Source organism: Microcaecilia unicolor, chromosome 9 (genome assembly GCF_901765095.1).
Source record: "Microcaecilia unicolor chromosome 9, aMicUni1.1, whole genome shotgun sequence".
Classification (NCBI taxonomy): Eukaryota; Metazoa; Chordata; class Amphibia; order Gymnophiona; family Siphonopidae; genus Microcaecilia; species Microcaecilia unicolor.
Genome location: NC_044039.1, coordinates 50,419,984 through 50,435,958, shown reverse-complemented (window position 1 = coordinate 50,435,958; position 15,975 = coordinate 50,419,984). Strand labels below are relative to the sequence as shown.

Here is a 15,975-nt window from a genome sequence, read left to right as displayed (position 1 = left end):
ACACCAGGAGTGCATGGTAGCCTTGCAGTAGTCTCACTCTGGTACAGATTGCATGCACGTACAGCCTAACGCATCTTTGTAAAAGGGCCCCTAAGTGAAATAAAGCTCGGCTGTATTTTACAGCCTATATTGAATTATCCTGTTCTCTTCCCAATTCTTACATACATTAATATAGCACTCATTAATATCCGGTGATGCAGGTCTCAGGTTGTTTATTAAGTGATATTTGTATATTTTCACAGGATTGATTTCTTTTTTGTTATTACAGAATACAGGCATAAACTCGCATCTATGCCCAGAAAGTTAGGCTGGCACACTAATGCCAAGGCAATGGCAGGCATAACTGGGTGCACCATGCATGTAACTTACAGTAAGTTACAGGTGTAAATGGATTTACACACTTATGTCCCTCTCTTGCTTCACCCAAATGTATGCTCCCCGTGCAGTCAAGTGCTAATGCACTTATGCACAACTTTATAGGTATGTCATGAAATGCCTAGCCACCTGCCTGGGGCTATCCCACGGCTACTTATAGGGTCTATCCCCAGGTCTGCCTGCACCTACCACTTGTGCTTAACACTAGCATCCTCCTCCCAGACTGGGTCACAACCGCCCCTAGGTTTCTGGAGGCCACACTCCCAGTGGCCCCACATTTCCTAGAAAGCACTCACAGACCCAACACACAAACCACCAGGATTCTTAGTCAGTCCAGACAAGCAGAGGCAATAAACTGAAAAACGTTTATTGTCAGGAAAAAATAAGAACAATGAACTGAAAAAGTGCAATCAACAAAAAGTAACAAGTAGCTGAAATATGGATCAATTATAACACTATCTAAAAATTTGTTTACTATCTAAATAGCACCTGGGGAGATCAGGACATATAGCTGATCACAAGTTAACAAATATAACTTTTCAGAGGGCCTCAGCAAAGAGATCCTTCTCTCTTTTCTCCCTGGATAAGACTGGAGGAAAAGCCAGTACATTCTAGATGAAATTGAGCTTCTGGGCCAATCAGAGCCCAGAACAACAAGTTTTAAAAATAGCTGATCACATTACTGCAGGTTACCTTTTATCTGTGTTAACTAAACAAGGAACGGTCAGTTCTTTGTAACAGCTTAAAATTAGAGACCTGCATGGGAATGGGGTTTGCAGGGTTCCCGCGGGGACAGAAGCAGTTCTACAGGGATCCCATGGAGATGGAAGTAGTTCCTGCAGGGTTCCTGTGGGGATGGAAACAATTCCTGCAGGGTTCCTGCCGCCTCTCACCTACCGATTACCAAGTTCTTTTAGTGCTATCTCCTCCTCCTCGCTTTATCAGCACAGATGTGGAAAGTCCCCATTAAGGAGGTGGTAGAGACACAAATGATGATGGAATTCAAAAAGGCATGGGATGAACACAGAGGATATCTAATTAGAAAATGTAAATTATAAAAAACCTAAACTTAAATGGCTGCATGTGTATGGATGTGTTGAGTGATGCTTAGATGGTGACTCTGGCTGTGATGAACTAGGGCTGATACCAGGAACATTATTGAGTTCTATTAACATGAATAGTTCAAATTTATTCAAAAGTACCCTCTAGATGTGCCATCCTAGTCCTTTGTTTTTAAGATTAATTATTGTTGCTTTATACAGCTGGTGGCTTGAAACTTATTACCAAACCTAAAATTAAGATACTGTTGCAACAAACCATAAAGGATGGATCACGCACCACTTTCACAGTTGAATTGGGCCACGCGACATGAAATTGTGATCATATTCATAACAGAAGGGGGGACTGAAGATATTAAGGATGTATTATGAAAATGATAAGACCCCCAGCTCAGAAGAGAATATCAAGAGTTAAGCATTAAAAATGTGAAACTGAGATGATTTTAAGACAGAGCAGGACACATGTAATTAACCTAGTTACATTTTGCTGACGCTTGCTGAATTAACAGTTTCAGCGAGCTTGAGTAATGAATGTTTTGTTCAGATGCTGGGAAGTGTCACTAAGAACATGCATGTTTGGAAGGGAATAGGGAAGTGACAGCGAAATATGCAGACGTAATATGGAATAATATCTGTTAGTTCCGTATTCCTATACATGTTAATGATTTTTACTGGAATGATAATGATCTTTACCAAAATAGAGAGCAGCTGTCTGACTTTTGCTTCATGTTTGACTGTACAGCGCTGTATAAGTCTGGTAGCGCTTTAGAAATGTTGAGTAGTAGTAGTAGAATGCTGATAGAAGTTGAATATAATCTTCAACCAATGAGCATCTATATCTTGTACCATCTGTGCCATGTATCCAATCATGTATATTGTATACCTGCTGACTCTGACCTCATGACTTAATGCATTCCCTTAGTCAATAAAATGGAGCAGAGCTGGAAGGAGTTCAGACAGTTCTGGGTGAGTTACTGTTATTATGTGTGACTCTCAGCACTCTCTCCCAAAGGCCTTTGGTCTATATTTTTTATTTATTAGTGGTGCGAGTGTGTATTTCTTCCCCTTGGCCTCCTAGAGTTGAAAATAAAGAGCCAGGTATGTTCCTGTTCTGGGCGGGGTCCCAGGCAATCAGTATGGTCTGTGTCTCATATATGGTAATCTGGTTTAGGATGGGCTGGAAAGGGCTTAGACAGCAAATTTAGTGGCTGGAACATGAGGACAGTGCTGGACAGACTTTTACGGTCTGTGTCCCACAAATGAGAATGGGCTTCGACAGCAACTCTAGCAGTTGAAACATAAGGATAGGGTCGGGCGGACTTCTATGGTCTATGTCCCAGAAACAGCAAAGAAAAACCATAATCAAGTATATAATATCACATTCATTGTTGATTTAATTATGAATTGATAATGTGTGTGACTATTGGGCAGACTTGATGGATCGTTCAGGTTTTTATCTGCTGTCACTTACTATGTTACTATTAATCCTCTCTGCTCCCGGGTTGATGTGCAGCACAAGCATCAGATGTCAGATGTCACCTCACTTACTGGCGCGTATATGTTGCAACCTCTCAGCACACAGTGCCATGAGTGGAAATGGGTAATATTCCAGTGGGAACGGGTGGGGATAGGTAAGATTCCAGCGCGAACAGGCAGGGGTTTAGGTGGCAAAGCCGGTGGTGGGAGGCGGGGATAGTGGTTGGGAGGCGGGGATAGTGCTGGGCAGACTTATACGGTCTGTGCCAGAGCCGGTGGTGGGAGGCGGGGCTGGTTGGGAGGCGGGCATAGTGCTGGGCAGACTTATATGGTCTGTGCCAGAGCCAGTGGTGGGAGGCGGGGCTGGTGGTTGGGAGGTGGAGATAGTGCTGGGCAGACTTATACGGTCTGTGCCAGAGCTGGTGGTGGGAGGTGGGACTGGTAGTTGGGAGGCGGGGATAGTGCTGGCCAGACTTATACGGTCTGTGCCCTGAAGAGGACAGGTACAAATAAAAAGTAGCACATATGAATTTATCTTGTTGGGCAGACTGGATGGACCATGCAGATCTTTTTCTGCCGTCATCTACTATGTTACTATCCTGCTTATAATCGAACGAGAATAACGCCCAAGTTCCGACCTAAATCGGGAGATGGGCGTTCTTCTCACAAAAACAAATAAAGCGGCATAATCGAAAGCCGAACTTTGGACGCTTTCAACTGCACTCCGTCGCGGATGCGGACAAAGTTGACGGGGGAGTGTCGGAGGCATGGTGAAGGCGGAACTGGGGCGTGGTTATCACCCGAACAGAGATGGGCGCCCTTCGCCGATAATGGATGCGTTTGTAGCTAGAATTTAGGGCACTTTTCCTGGACCCTGTTTTTTGACGAATAAGGCCCCAAAAAGTGCCCTAAATGACCAGATGACCCCCAGAGGGAGTCGGGGATGACCTCCCCTGACTCCCCCAGTGGTCACTAACCCCCTCCCACCACAACAAATGATGTTTCACAACTTTTTACTTTCACCCTCAAATGTCATACCCTCCTCCCAAGCAGCAGTATGCAGGTCCCTGGAACAGTTGTTAGGGGGTGCAGTGGACGTCAGGCAGGTGGACCCAGGCCCATCCCCCCCTACCTGTTACAATTGTGCTGCTTAATGCTACTAGTCGTCCAACCCCCCCCAAACCCCCTGTACCCACATGTAGGTGCCCCCCTTCACCGCTTAGGGCTATAGTACTGGTGTAGACTTGTGGGCAGTGGGTTTTGAGGGGGATTTGGGGGGCTCAACACCCAAGGGAAGGGTGCTATGCACCTGGGAGCTCTTTTACCTTTTTTTTTGTTTTTGTAAAAGTGCCCCCTAGGGTGCCCGGTTGGTGTCCTGGCATGTGAGGGGGACCAGTGCACTATGAATCCTGGCCCCTCCCACGAACAAATGCCTTGCATTTATTCGTTTTTGAGCTGGGCGATTTCATTTTCCATTATCGGTGAAAAGCAAAAACGCCCAGCTCACACCTTGGCGAATAAAGCATGGGCGTCTATTTTTTTTAAAAAATACGGTTCACTCCGCCCCTTCACGGACCCGTTCTCGGAGATTAACGCCCATGGAGATAGGCGTTTCTGGTCGATTATGCCCCTCCTTGTGTTACTATGACATGTAAGATGTCTGTCCCCATGCAACTCTCTACTTAAAACATAAACATGTACCACTTGCTGGCCAAACTAGAGAAATACACTTCAAGAAATAATTAATACAAGTCACAGGCTTAAAACCTACTGTTTTGTCACAAGTGCTAATTATCCTGGCACTTACATGTGCCATATAGAATTGCCCTATACACCTGCAGCAAAGCATGATACTTCAGATAGCCTCAGTTCCTCCTGTATGCAGCACTATAAACAGATATACAAACTGATATATTTATCAAGGCATAATCAAAGTTTTCAATGCTTTACCAAATTTGAAAATATACTCAAGACATATTGATCATTCTAAAAAATAACCTATCACTACAAACATTTTAGGTCATCCTAATTAAAGGCCGCTATACCCAATAACTAGATAATAACTTTGTTAAGCATGGCCCAGCAATTCTCAAGATATTATGCACTGAAAGTTCTTTCCTATGCATTTCTTACAGGCACATTTCCAAATTTGTCTTCTCATGTACCTCCCTCTGCCTTTAAGACCACATGTCGTGTCAGGATTTTCAAGATATGATAAGTTGCATTTGACTCCCATACTTTTCTCATGGGGAATCAATTAACTTTGTCCCTCCTTGTCTCATATCCTTTCCCAACCCCCAACCCCCAAAATCACTCCCATACTTTGAAAAGTACAAAAATCAGATGCTGACTCCTCCTCAAGTAAATCTTAAAATAAAGCTTGGGACAGCTAGCTCTAGCTTTTTAAAAACCGAAGAGTGAGAAAGGTACACACACACGTACAAACTCTGGGATCTGAAAAGTCTCTGGGGGATTTTTACTAAAGCTTAGCTCAAGTTATGTGCAGCAAGGCCCACAGGAATAAAATGGGCCCTGCAGCAGATAACTCGCGCTAAGTTTTAGTAAAAGACCCCCTCTGTTCCTTACAGAACTGAAACTAAACATACAACTGTTTTTATAATCTCACACCCACTCATGTGTTACTGCTTAGTTGAAACGTACACACCCATACGTGCATTATTGCTTACATATCAAACATAACTTGAATTTTACCTCTGAAACCTTTCAAAAGGAAAATGCTGGGAGGAACTGACTTCCAGGAATTGTTCTGTTTTCTTTTCCAAAGTGCACTTGCAATATTATGATTCGGAGAATATGTCTGGATCTGCAGAAATTAAAATGTAACTAAATTGTTGATTGAGTGCATACATTTTAATTACTAACAAACTTGTCTAAACCAATTAGGCTATCCGTGCTTTGCAGGACTTTAGCAGACTAATGGATAAATTGCTGCTTGCTCAGTCATATACTGGTGTGAGGAACAGGAACAAAGGCCAAGAGGGCAAAAGAATAAAGGCTGTGCTGAAGGAGGAAAAGAGACCAAGGGAGCTGGATGTACCACAGATTATCTCACAAATCAGGGTGGACAACCTGCAGCCTGTGGGCTGAATGCAACCTGTTAGACCACGGGAAATATACACAGAAAACATCATTAACCAGAGTTTTGGCAAAATTTTAAAACTTTCAGAATAGATACTGTAGCAGTTTGCGTCCATCATTTTTGGTTACATTTTTACTTTTTTTATTTATCACTGAAATGGAAAGGGGAATAGTTTTAATATACCACCTTTCTGTGGTACAATCAAAGCAGTTTACATATTATATACAGGTACTATGGAGCTCTGTGCATTTCCAATTCTGGCATTACATATTGTTGCAGCCCACCAGGACAGTACTGATATTCATGCAGCCCTTTGTGTATAAAGGTTGCCCACCCTGTTAGAGCTCAACTGAACCCAGGATTTTTGGTTTCTGCCAAAACCAAATCTGCGGCTGAAATTGGCCACTCGGTTTTGGCAAAACCAAAACTGTAAATGAAACTCCCCCCCCCCCACACACACACACCCTCCCCACACCCAACCAAAAAAGTCCCCCCCCCCCACCCCGAGCTGAGCCGACCCCTCCCTCCCTGGCGGCAGCTCCCTACCTTAGGAAGGCCTGGTGGTCTAGTGGAGTCTTTGGGGGTAGAAACAAATCCCACTTCTTCCTGCCCTGTGCCACTGCTCCATTTACAATAGCTGCTGAGACTTCCTATGGCAAACTTGCAAGACTGCTGCAGTAGGTCCCAGCAGCCATTTTGCAATTGGCACATTCACATATATAGGTTTCCAAAATGACATACACATGTAAGTGCACACATTTGCATGTGTAAGTTCTAAAAGGCCATTTTACATATGTGTCAGCAATTACCCTGTAAAATGTGTGCTCCCGTCAAAAACTGTTTGGATGCATAAATTAGTTAATATAGATAGCCTGTTTCTGATGTAGTTTCTTATAGGTATGATAGTGATGTAGAGTGTTTAGACCAAATTGCTGCATTGAAATCCTAGAATTGTAAACATAAAAAATCTGCTCCTTGGTTCTCTCATAAATTGAGAATACTGAAACAAACTCTTAGGTGAAAAAAAATCGTAAATGGTGTAAATATCCAGACTTGTTCTGAATGTCTGAATCCAAAACACATTTAAATACGAACAGAAGATATTGAATGCAAAGAAGCATTTTTATGATGAAATAATCTCTAAAGCTTCTTCATCTTCACATGAATTGTTTCCTCACTCACTGTGATATCACAGTGTGGCATATCATGTAAGAAGGTAGATGATATTGTGAGTTCTTTTGATAGTTCTATTTTTCCTTCTGAATAACCTAGTGATTTGGATGTTAAATGGCTATGTTTTTCTGAGAATTCCAGAGAACAGGTGAAGTCTATCATGGGCAAAGTGAAGTCTTCCCACTGCCCACTGGATAACTGTCCACCTGAGATCATTAAGTTGTTAAAAAACAATTTATTGGCTCCTTTGACCACTATTATTAATAAATCTTTGCATGAAGAAAAACATCCTGAAGCCCTGAAAAAAAGTGTCCATTCACCCTCTTTTAAAGAGTGATACTCTTGACTCAAAGCAGGTCATGAATTATTGATCTGTGTCTTTGAAATTCTTAGCAAAATATTTTTGAAAAATTGTGTTATATCAATTGCAGGATTTTCTTGAAGAGAATAAGTTGATTGATATTTTTCAGTATGGATTTAGGACTAAACATTCAACGGAGACATTGTTGATTTCTGTTTTGGATTCTATTCATGCTGGTTTTGACCATGGTGAAGAATACTTTATGGTGTTCCTAGATGTCTCTGCTGCCTTTGACACTATTCATCATGAGATTTTGGTAAACAGGCTTTATTCACTGGGTATTCAGGGAACAGTTTGGGAATGGTTTTGATCATTCCTTACTGAACGTTGTTTCCGGGTTTGCTCAGATGCAGAGAGTTCTGCTTGGACACCCATTTCAACAGGTGTGCCACAGGGCTCTGCTCTTTCGGCTGTTTTGTTCAACATATATATGATTCTGATTTGTAGAGTACTATACTGTTTAGGAGTTTAATATTCTTTATATGCCGATGACATTCAATTTTATTTTCCAGTAAAGAGTACTGTTACTGCTACATTGTCTTTTTTAGTGATGTGTCTGCAAATGTTAAGGTCATGATTAAATGCTAATACACAAACTGAATATGGGAAAAATGCAGATATTATTTTTATCAAACCAGTTGAAACCCATGCAATTGCCTTGTTCAGTAAATTGTGATGATTCTGAGGAGGTCTTTCACTAAAGCTTAGCTCGAGTTATCTGCAGCATGGCCCATTTTATTCCTATGGGCCCTGCTGCAGATAACTCGAGCTAAGCTTTAGTAAAAGATCCCCTGAGATTGCAATTTCTTCAGAATGTAAGTATTTTTGAGTCATATTGGACTAAGATGTCTTTTAAAACACAAATAATGTCATTTAGAAGGCCTTTTTAGGCTAAGACTGTTAAACACCTGAAGAAATTATCAGAGGTTAATTTTCGTACAGAGTTGCAGATGACGATCTTATCAGTTTTAGATTACTGTAACTCATTTTATTTAGGTATTTTGAAAACTATGGCACAATCTTTACAAATTGTTCAAAATTCAACTACTAAATTATTGATTGGTTTGTCAAAATTCAACCACATCTCTTTACTATTAAAGGGATTACATTGGTTGCCTGCCTACTAGCATAACTTGCAGCAGGTAAGTATGGGCCTCATAGAAGGCACAACAAAAATTGTGAACACCTCTCTTTCTAATGGGAGCTACCAACAGCAGGTGAAAACTTGGTTCAGATCCTACCTATCAGACAGGCAACAATCCATAATGCTTGGCAGCAACTCATCACCACCATGGACACTGACCTGCGGGGTACCACAAGGATCGATACTGTCACCTATTCTGTTCAATATCTACTTCAAAACACTAGCTGAGCTGATTCGGTCAATGGACACACAATTCTACATCTATGCGAATGATGTGCAGCTACTCATACCCATTGAACCTGACTTACCTACAGCCTTGAATAAACTGATTACCTGACATCAATTCGAGAATGGGCTAAACACAACAAACTTTGCCTGAACCCAAGTAAAACTGAGCTTCTCTGGGTCCCTAACACAAGTGGATACATACCGGACATCAAAATCCCTTTTGGGAAGTATGAACTCCCCCTCAAATCACAACTCAGGTACCTTGGAATACAATTAGATTCAACACTTACTCTGATTCCCCAAATCCAAGCAACCTTCAAGAGCTGCTTCTACTATCTGCGACAGCTCTCCTTACATTGAGAAGGTAAATCTTATCCCAATTGTACATGCCATGATAACATCAAGACTGGAATACTGCAATGCACTATACAATGGTCTGACTACAAAGGGCATGCACCAGCTCCAGTTGATTCAGAATGCAGCAGCAAGACTCATAGAAGATTGCAAGCGACGTGGCCATATCACACCACTTTTGCAAAAACTTCATTGGCTACCAGTACAATACAGAGCTAAATTTAAAACTCTATGTCTGATCTTCAAGGCCCTGAAAGGAAATGGCCCAACCTGAAAAATAGGATGATCCTCCACACACCGCCAAGGGCACTAAGGACCTCCCAAGGCCTTTCACTAACCACACCCTCTCCAAAAGACATTACACGATGTGATACCCACAAGTGAGCCTTCTCCGGAGTAGCCCCCACACTCTGGAATGCACTGCCTGAAAGGCTCTGCTTAACACAAGAGTATCTCTACTTCAGGAAGCAGGTGAAAGCTTGGCTTTTCAACCAGGCCTTTAATGGAAGAAGTAACTAACTTGTTAGTCTCACTCACTCACACAAGGAGTGACTCAGGCTCCATATACTGCATGTTTATCCACTCCTACCCTAGCTGAGATAATATTTAACCATTTCTCTGACCTCATGTGCAACTTTCATTAAATCAATCACCTTACTTTCTAACTCTTCCTACTTTCTTACCTATCTACTGTATATGTTACATCTTTGCTTTACCCTTCACTATCAATTATAACGTTCTATTACGTATTGTGTTGACATTGTAAACAGTATACTATGCCATACTTTGTATTGTTTTTGAATATTTTTACTGCTGCAATTGTCTATTGCTCATGTTTGATCTGTTCTTACTGTACACCGCCTTGAGTGAATTTCTTCAAAAAGGCGGTAAATAAATCCTAATAAATAAATAACTGGTTTAAGGTGCTGACACAGATTCTTAAAGCCCTGAGTGATGACGCTCCACTTCCTTTGCCTTAATCACTAAGGGGTATGTTTACTAAGGCGCGATAGCATTTTTAACACGCCTAAAAAGTTAAGGCGCATTAAACACTAACGCATCAATACATCCCCTTAGGCACGTTAGCATTTAACATGCCTATAGCATGCCTTGGTAAACACAGGTGTAAGGTTTATAGGCCTATCTGTAGTTTACGGTCAGTTGATAAAAATTATTGTTAGATAGTCCATCATTTAAATATGTTAAACTGGAAATGAATCATGCAGCAATGCTTCAGATTGAGGGTTCACTGTTATGTTTTTATGAGTTGTGTATGTTTAACTTGGACACTGCCTAATGCTATTAGATACAGTGTCTTATAACTATTTTAAATAAATATATAATTAAAATGTGCCACCACATATATGTGCACTCCCGCAGGTATTTTAGAAAAGGTTTTACATCGGCAGATCCTTTTCCATAATACTATCAGAACACCCTATCTTGGACAGACCCATTCTGATTTCCTCATTCTATCTAAAATGGGCCTTATAACATCACTGTAGCAGAAACACATTGGGATCACAACCCTAACAAATTATTGTAAACAAAGAAGTTGTGATTGCCTGGGACACTGCCATTCCTAGCAATAAAATGCTAAAAGCATGAAAACTAGACACATGGTGAAGAGGAAAAACACAAAAATGGAACTGCTAACAAAAGTCTCAGTGTCCATCTGTACAACATATGGAAAAATAGAAAATCCTCAGGTACCAGTCAATGCAATCAGGGACCAAGAAAATGTGGCAGAAAGATAAAACCTAGTCCCATTTATAATGTGTACCTCCAGCCTACTTCAATATAGTTTTCAAGCATTTCTTAAAAGGCTGCCAGTACATTTTATTTATTTATTTTGTTACATTTGTACCCCGCGCTTTCCCACTCATGGCAGGCTCAATGTGGCTTACATATACAGGTACTTATTTGTACCTGGGCCAATGGAGGGTTAAGTGACTTGCCCAGAGTCACAAGGAGCTGCCCATGCCTGAAGTGGGAATCAAACTCAATTCCCCAGGACCAGAGTCCACCACCCTAACCACTAGGCCACTCAACTCCAGCTAATGTACTAAGCCAAGCAGCAAAAGTGAGAGACTACAATTATACCTAACATACCCTAGCTTATGAGTGAGGCTTATTCCTGTGAAGGTATGTACAAAATTAACCCATTTGAATACATTGCCCCCAAGAGATGTTTACGTTTATTAAAAGTGTTTGATATCCTGCTATTTCTGCACACAGAACATAGCGGCTTACATAGCTAAAAACAAAATAAAAAGTAATAAAAAGAACACCATTAATAAAAGGAAAGAGGGAAGCCATACAGACATTAAGATAAGGGATGCAGTCATGCAGAGAAGAAAGAAAGAACCAATCACAAAGTAGGGGGGAAACAATCAAGGGTAAGCCATGGCCACACAATAATGAACAGACGTTTAAAAAAATATATTTACCAAATTATATATTTTTTAAAAAACACTGCTTTGGAATCACCATGAAGAACAACTTGAGTGATCCTGGATTTTTGAGAATATAGGGGTTCATTTTTGAAACAAAAAAATGGCCAAAAACATCACAAGGTGGTAGATGGACATTTTTCTCTCAAAAAACACCCAAGCTGCGATTTTTAACACTGACTTTAGACATTTTACTCCACAGTTTGTCCAATTTCAAGGGGGAATGGGGGCGTTTTGGGTGGGATATGGGCAGCCCCAAAAGACAGACGTTTTTCTGCAATAATGAAAGAAAATGAAAACGTCTAGGGCCAAAATTAAGATGTTTTTGGCTAGAACAATTTCAATCACAAATAAGTGACCAAAAGGTGCCATAAATGACCAAATGACCCCTGAAGGGATTAAGGCATAACCCCCCCCTGACTCCCCCCAAGGAGCACAGACCCCCCTCCCACCTCCCTAAAATGTGACAGTGACAGTATATAATCAAGCTCTATGACAGCTTAAGATATGATGGCATTCTTATTAGAGCAACAGGCAGGTCCGAGTAGTCCAGTGATCGGTGCAGCGGACTGTAGAGAAGGGGACCCAGGTCCATATCTCACTCTAACTGGTACACTTGTTGTGGAATGTGTGAGCCCTCCAAAAAATACTAAATACCTACCACACCTACATATAGGTTTCACCTGCAAGCTTCAGTGCTATTGTAGTGGTGTACAGTAGGTTTTCTCTGTTCCTGGAGGGCTCATCATACAATATAAGGGGGTTATAGTGAAATGTGTACCTAGGACCTTTTAGGTGAAGTCCACCGTAGTGACCCCTAGACTGCCCCACTGCTCTGCTGGGATGTCTGTGTGGCCAATCTACTAAGAATGATGTCCCCCAGATATCCTAATGGCTAGTTAGGGGGCATTTTTTTTTCTAAAATGGTCCCAAAACGAAAATGCACAGAGCACAAAACATCAAGAAAAAGGCAATTTTTGAACTAAAAAGATAGACCTTTTTCAGGTTTGAATATGGCTATGTTCGCCACTCAATTTTATTGGACTTAGATATTTTATTGAAAATGCCCCTCCACATGTCTGAAGGTGGGATAAATTTTAAAAAGGAGGTGGATGTGGAAAGTTTCAACTTTAAAATCACCACAGCGTTATGGTATATAATGTAATTGTTGTACACATGTTTAGAGATAGTAACAATTTAGGATGCTGTATTGACAGTATTTGTGGTAGAATAAAAATACTTTAAGAAAAACAATAAAATAAAGAAACAATTTCTTTGTCTAAGAAGACTTCACTTTGTTCTCTGGTGATGATACAGCTCACATTTTAACTGTGTATGTTCTGGGATGTTTTTTCTAATGAGAATGTGTGTAAGTTATTGTGAAATCACAATGATAGAACCTCAAGAACTGTCTAACCTTCAAAGAAAATGAGGGTGTGGAATATTAAGACAAGAAAGAAGCTCACTAGACAGCAATCTTATTACCTTGCTATAATAAGATATACTAAAAACCAATGAATGAATTCAACATGGGAGATAAACTTTTCTTGCTATAGTGACTCAAGACTGCTAAGCTTCAGTAAAAGACTCTAATCATACTCCTTGTGAAATAAATTAATCCAAAATGTTAAAGCATTTACACCTCAAATCTTGCTGCACAGGATGACCAGCTGGCTTCATTTTTTTTTTTTCAGGAGCATACCTTAATGAAGTAAGAACAAGTACATACAATGCAATGGGGTAAAACCAGGCCTGGCCGGTCTGCTCTAGAAAAATGAAGCCAGCTGGCTACCGTATGCAATCTCTGACATCAGAAAAATAGGAACTATCCACTTCTTTGACAAAAGGCTAATTTGATGAGCAATGATGATGAGGCGGTCTTGGTCCTGGTTTTACTTCACTATGTGGTTTTACCCCACTGTTAGTTCTAGTTTTGCAAAAGGAAATCTGAGCTCAGATTTGGAAAAGGTAGTAATAAATCTAAAATCCAAATCCAGGTATGCCAGGGGATCAAATTAGCACCAAATTAGCCTTTTGAAACAATGGAGAGCAGATAGCATACCCAGGTCTTTATCAGGTGCAATCTACTTATTTCAGTTATTTCTAACTGCTTATTTAGTTGTAGGTGTTTCATGGAAAATCTAATTGGCCTTCTATTTTACTCCTCTAATGACATACAGTGGGCAAGAGTAAGACTAATGCTCATAGAGCAACAGAACAGGCAACTGTCAAGCAATATTTTGATAACATTAACTAGATAAAAGATATGGGTATATAAGCTGGTAATACATGGAAAAAGGTGTATCAGAGCCATATAAACACAGCCAAACCTCAGCAATTATAACCACACAATAATAACTGATATAAATGCAGTGGGGGATGGTGAACAAAATACGAATAAATATGTTATTCTACTCAATTTTAGACCTTTACTAGGCCACATATACCTCAGGATTCTATATATCATGCCTTAATATCCACGTCGAATTCAAAGGGTATTCTATAACAATGCGCATAACTTAATTGCTTATCTAGCTAATCAGCGCTACTACTACTACTATTTAGCATTTCTATAGCGCTACAAGGCATACGCAGCGCTGCACAAACATAGAAGAAAGACAGTCCCTGCTCAAAGAGCTTACAATCTAATAGACAAAAAATAAATAAAGTAAGCAAATCAAATCAATTAATGTGAACGGGAAGGAAGAGAAGAGGGTAGGTGGAGGCGAGTGGTTACAAGTGGTTACGAGTCAAAAGCAATGTTAAAGAGGTGGGCTTTCAGTCTAGATTTAAAGGTGGCCAAGGATGGGGCAAGATGTAGGGGCTCAGGAAGTTTATTCCAGGCGTAGGGTGCAGCGAGACAGAAGGCACAAAGTCTGGAGTTGGCAGTAGTGGAGAAGGGAACAGATAAGAAGGATTTATCCATGGAGCGGAGTGCACAGGAAGGGGAGTAGGGAAGGACGAGTGTGGAGAGATACTGGGGAGCAGCAGAGTGAATACATTTATAGGTTAGTAGAAGAAGTTTGAACAGGATGCGAAAACGGATAGGGAGCCAGTGAAGGGTCTTGAGGAGAGGGGTAGTATGAGTGAAGCGACCCTGGCGGAAGATGAGACGGGCAGCAGAGTTTTGAACCGACTGGAGAGGGGAGAGGTGACTAAGTGGGAGGCCAGCAAGAAGCAGATTGCAGTAGTCTAAACGAGAGGTGACAAGGGTGTGGATGAGGGTTTTGGTAGAGTGCTCGGAAAGAAAGGGGCGGATTTTACGGATGTTGTAAAGAAAGAAACGACAGGTCTTGGCGGTCTGCTGGATATGAGCAGAGAAGGAGAGAGAAGAGTCAAAGATGACTCCAAGGTTTCGAGCTGAGGAGACAGGGAGAATGAGAGAGCCATCAACAGAAATAGAAAACGGGGGGAGCGGGGAGGTGGGTTTGGGGGGGGAAAATGAGAAGCTCGGTTTTGGTCATATTTAATTTCAGGTGGCGCTATGAATTGGATGTTAACAAGCAATTATCAGAACTAATTAGCATTAAGATTTACGCGCAGAACTAGCTAAGCATATTCTGTAACGTGGTGCACTTAAATTCTAATTCACATAGCTGAAAAGGGGGCATGGCCATGGGTGGGGTGTGGGGGTTTCTAAAACCTATATGCATTGTGATAGAATACACCCGATCTGCAGCAGATTCTATATATGGCACCTAGATTTCTGCGTGGAATACGCACATAACTTAATAGGATAACAAGTCAATCAGCGCGTTTAACAGCACTTAACAAGCAATAATGAGCACTAATTGGCAATTATCACAATTTATGTGTGGAAATCACTAAGCGTATTCTATAAAGAACTGTGACTAAATTGTAAAGCTCACAGTTCAAACTAAACGCACACAGTTTAAAAGGGGTGTGTTTATGGGTATTTCGTGGGCGTCCCAAAAATTCCATGTGTAATTGTAGAATACGGGTCAGTGGGGCTAAATCTACGAATGCAGATTTACACCAGGTTATTGGCGTAAATGAGCGTGTGTAGATTTAGGTGCTACGGTATCAACTAAGCGTATTCTATAAACCTCACCTAAATCTTATAGAATACACTTAGTTCTATGTGGATTTTTTAGGCACCATATATAGAATCTGACCACTGCACCTAATTTAGGCATTGGGATTTACGCCAAGTAAAACATGGTGTAAATGGCCACGACTAAATTTGGTTGTGTGGAGAGGCACGGAAATTTAAACCTATTCTATAAAATATA

General features: G+C 41.0%; 1 protein-coding gene across 3 annotated transcripts in view; it reads right to left on the bottom strand.

Annotated features, from left to right (window-relative positions):
* TEAD4 (TEA domain transcription factor 4) overlaps window positions 1-15,975 on the bottom strand; it is a 346,867-nt gene that overhangs the window by 298,778 nt on the left and 32,114 nt on the right. For 2 of the 3 annotated variants that reach the window (XM_030214440.1, XM_030214439.1), the window contains one exon: window positions 5,622-5,733. The exons of the other annotated variant lie outside the window; for it this stretch is intronic. The gene's annotated coding sequence lies outside the window, so the exon portion shown is untranslated. The remainder of the gene's footprint in view (window positions 1-5,621; window positions 5,734-15,975) is intronic. 3 annotated transcript variants of the gene reach the window in all.